The following is a 5000-nucleotide window of genomic DNA, read 5'->3' as shown; positions in this document are numbered from 1 at the left end:
AAAGTAAATTGTAAAGACCGGCTGTTGGACATCTTGAACAAAAGGAAACTAAAGTTTAATGGTCATGTGATGAGAAGTAAAAGTATTGAGAAAGACTTGCTGACAGGGATGGTGATAGGAAACAGAGGAAGAGGCAAACCGAAGACAAGACTGAGCGACAACATCAAAGATATTTGCGGGCTGTCGATGGTACAAGCAGAAAGAAAAGCGCAAGATCGAGTTGAGTGGCGAAGGATGGTGGAGAGGTCCACGGCTGCTCAAACATGAGCATACCGTTATTGATGATGATGATTCCAGCAGTGCCTGGAGATGAACTATCTGTGACAACCTCCAATTCATTATCAACTAAATGAATGATTATTGTTGAAATAACTTTTAACTTGCTTCCATTATTTGATATCACAGTATCTAATTATGACACATAAAAAAATCACTGCTAAACAAGAAAATATATGGGGAGAATCTGCCGCCTCCCCAGACCCCAACCCCCCCAAAAAAAAAAAAATATATATAATAATAATAATAAAAAATAAAATAAAATAAAACGATTATTATCGTCATTCGCATTTGACGAGTTTTGTAAATACCAATCACTCGCAAAATGCAAGGCACACACACACACACACACACACACACACACACACACACACACATACATACACACACACATACACACATACACACACACACACACACACACACACACACACACACACACACACACACACACACACACATATATGTATATATACAATCATAATTATCATTATTATCATTCCACACCTTATCATTCCACTGCAGATATCGTTTTTCGCAGTGAGAGCGGGACAGAGCCAAGGGTCGGGGCGCAGGCACTGTTTTAGTTAAGTTTAGTCCTTTATTTACCACCCTGGCTAACTGCACCTGCCTTGGCAAGCTGTGGTACATTTGATGCATGGTTATAACATATAATGGTATTACATTTCAATTTTAGGCTATAACATTATTATGATAAGTACTATATCAATTAAAGAAAGGGAACAATACAACAGTCGTTTATCTACTCATCTGCCACGCCGGCATACGCTTGGGCGTGGAAAGGGCATTGCTACATTTGATTGCAGTCATGTGATGCTACATTCCAAATTTAGGATATAATATAAGTTTATCTTCTAAGACATCAGAGGATATGAAATAGTTACATAGTTCTCCATACCTCATGCTAGGTGGTCTGAAAGGCTATAACACATGACACTCTGAGATATAATGTACAAGAGTTCGCTTATATTCTTCATTACACAGTTTACACTTAGTTTCTTCGACATTACAAACTGTACTGACTGCCAATACAATCTATATCCAAGCCTGATCCTTGCGGTCACAAAAATCACACTGTCTTGTGCTTGTTTTTATATAAACCATAGGTGAATTAATCTTGCCTAAACCGGTCATAGTGCTTTATGCTACAGCTTTCAGGGCTTTGGGAAAAATTAATCACTCAGTCAAGTCCTCTTTAAGGAAGCTTTAATACTATATAAAATCCTGAAAATAGGTACCCCAAGATCTATATCCACACTTTGCTTGTCACATGCTGACTTTGCCAGGCGATCAGCATGATCATGCCTGGGGATTCCAACATGCGATGGAATCCACATAAAACTTATATCATGGCCTCGTTCTTTTGCACGATACACGTTTACCCTGATGTCATTTGCGATATTAACTGCACCTTTGTCTAGAGTGTTCAGAGCCTGGAGAGCACTCTGTGAATCCAGAATATTACCCGGGGCCTTGATTCAGTAGAAATTCGGTGGCCATGAGTATTCCTGCCAACTCAGTTTGCGTAGTGCTAGCTCAGTCATGAACCCTCCTACAGTCCTGGTGCTTCAAGATATTGTTATTATATACAACAAAATCACATCCTGCTCTACTCCCAGACTGCAAGGACCCGTCAGTGGAGCATTCATATGCATTGGATAGAGTTTCAAGATGCTCATTTATAACTGCAGTGCATACTGCTTAGTATAGCAGGGGGACACTGTCTTTTTGGGGCGTCGTATAATTACACTTTGGTCCGACATTTTCCACGGGGGTACAGAACGTCCATGTAGGATCTTAGTTATGGTATTTCAGCTGAGATAAATGTTTACATTTAATTTATCCGTGGATTTGAGAAAGAATCGGTGTTGTCATGCAAAGGTAGCTCCTCTGTTCTGTGTTTTAGTTGTCTTGGAACTCTGTACAATGGAGGGGTTCTCTAATTGATTTGACCCAAATGTGGTATTTATATATAATATTCTTTCGTAAACAGAGGGAAAGTTTAGTTCGGTTCTCATATTCACAATTCTTGTTGTTCTAGGGGCACCAAGAATGATACTCATATCTTCATTTTGTATATGTTCTAAACTAGTCAACTCTGATTCCTTGTACAACACTAAGTGCAATGCAAAAATCTATGACTGACCGTAGTATACAAGTAAAAAGAGTCTTGCAATATTGATATTGATACCATGGTCTTTGCCAACAAGTGTCCTAAGTGGCTTCCCCCCGCCCCCCACAGCCTTTTCTTCAGGTTTCTGATGAAATTTTGCTCATTGACAATCACCCCAAGGTATTTGTATTGATGGCAGAGATCTAGCTCAGTGTCATTTATATGAAACCTTGGCAGAGGGATTGTCTTTGGGTTAAGAGCCTTGGTTTTTTTCAGTCGAGATTATCAAGCCACTTTCAATAGACCTTGCTGAGAGTATATCTAGAATCTCTTGCATTCTTTCCTCGGATGAGGATTTAATGCAAATATCATCGGCATAACAAATACTGGAGTCATTGCCCTCAAATGGTATATCGCCTAGTAATCTATGCATTAAGATGTTTAAATAGCATGGGGCTACTACCACCCCCCTGAGGGGTGCCGAGTTCAAATACTTTTGTATGAGTACTCTTAATGCCCCTGTAGAGTACCTGAGCCGACCGATTTGATAGATACATGTGAATCCATGTTAACAAGTTTTCCCTGAATACCAAAAGTAGCTAATTGCTCAAAAAATATTTCTCTGTTTGCAATATCAAAGGCAGATTTAAGATTAAGAAATACGGTTTGCATGCCTGGGTTTGTATTTATTAAGTATTCTGACTGCTACGCCCTAGGAGAAATCCGTACAGTCTGGGGGATAACTTAGCATTTATGCGATACATAAGCCTTTCATATTATCTTCTCAGACTTTGCACAGACAGGAGGGCAGGAAATGGGCCTTTATTTGTCAGTATTAGGTTTAGGTATGGGAATGATGAAGCTTTTAGTCCAGGAACTTGGGATGATTCCTTGTGATAGGCTGAGTCTATACAGGTGCAAAAGTGGGTTGCCTGGTACCTGAGCAATGTCGTGAAGGACGCTGTAAGCAATGCCATCTTCGCCAGGGGTGGTTGCCTTACCTTTCAGAAGGGCATTACTTAGTTCCCACTCGGTTATTTCGGCAAATCTGAGGGGTCTATAGCAGCACAGGCTATTGCTATATTAAAGTTCCTATCTATTTTCGACCTGTCTAGTTGATTTTATCCCTTGTGCGGAGTGAGTTTAGCTGAGAATTCCCGGCCCACTGCTTCTAGGCAGAAATTAGCTGCACTTGTGGATGTGGGACTGCGTGTTGTGAGACTTTTAACTGTCAGCCTATTAATTTTTCCACATGTCAGCACAGAGGTTGACTATTGTACCTTGCAGAAATGTTCCCAGTGTTCTCTACGAATCTGAAGTTTTTAATTCCCTGAATTCCTTGTGGCTTTAAGAAACTGCAGAAGATATCTGTCGTCTTACTATAGTTATACCACATTAGCAAAGATCCTGGGACGTTTATGTTCCTTGGCAGAATAGGTCATTGATCTACGCGGTGCATGGGAGGCCTGGGGCCTCTTTTACTTCAAGAGTTTTCGTGAACCGACAAAACAGTGTTATAGTAGTCAGTGAAAACTTTGATTAAGTCCTGAGAAAAATTTTCACCAGGCACTGTGCAATGCCGCAATGGGGATTTACACCCGAGACTAGTGCTTTTACCAGTGGACCATCACTGCACTCAAATATATATATATATATGTATATTATATATATATATATATATATAATATATATATTATATTATATCTATATATATATATATATATATATATATTATATTATATATATATATATATATTTGTGTGTGGTATGTTTGTGTGTGTGTGGTTTGTGTGTGATGTGTGTGTGTGTGTTGTGCGTGTGCATGTGTTGTGTGTGTGTGTGTGTGTGTGTGTGTGTGTGTGTGTGTGTTTTCGCATGTGTATATACACATCTATATATTCATATATACAAATGACAACTTAATCCTACCTCTCTTGTTTTCATCATCATAATCAACGGGCTAACGCCGACGGGGGCGCATGGCCGCAATCCACCCTTCTCTTCCAAACCACGGGGTCCCCCATGGCGAGTCTCATGGAGGCACTCGGCCAATCTATAATTCCTCGCGACAGGGCTCGAGCTGCCCAAGCCTATGAACCTCCTAGGGTCGTCCAGCATGGGCCGGGTACCACAGGGAACGAGCGAAGGTGGCCTAAATAGCCTGAGTTGGCTATACTGGATTATCCAAGATAACAAGGTCCTATGCCAGTCTCACGGCGGGGGGGGGGGGGGGTCGTAAACCGTCGATTGAACACATGGTCCTGCCAAGACCTTGATATTGCCCACTGTTGCTCCATACTGACTTTGGCTAGTAGCTCTGCCTATTATCCAGTCCATACAGATGTTGAAAAGTGTTGGTGCAAGGATACAACCTTACCTCACCCAGAATAAAGGGAAAGAAGTTGACAGACCCCACCACACTTTACAGGAATTTTCAGTACAGTATAAAGGCTGCTATTAGGCTAATATCTGCGTCGGAATTACCTGAGTCTCAGGATCTCCCATAGCGATTCACGATGCCACCGAGTCCAAACGGCCTTCTTAAGCGATGTAAGCTGCAAGCAACCCACGACCAAACTCACGACCGGCG

The sequence above is a fragment of the Penaeus monodon genome, chromosome 1 (assembly GCF_015228065.2).
Source record: "Penaeus monodon isolate SGIC_2016 chromosome 1, NSTDA_Pmon_1, whole genome shotgun sequence".
Taxonomy (NCBI): Eukaryota; Metazoa; Arthropoda; class Malacostraca; order Decapoda; family Penaeidae; genus Penaeus; species Penaeus monodon.
Note: the sequence above shows the minus strand (reverse complement) of the source record.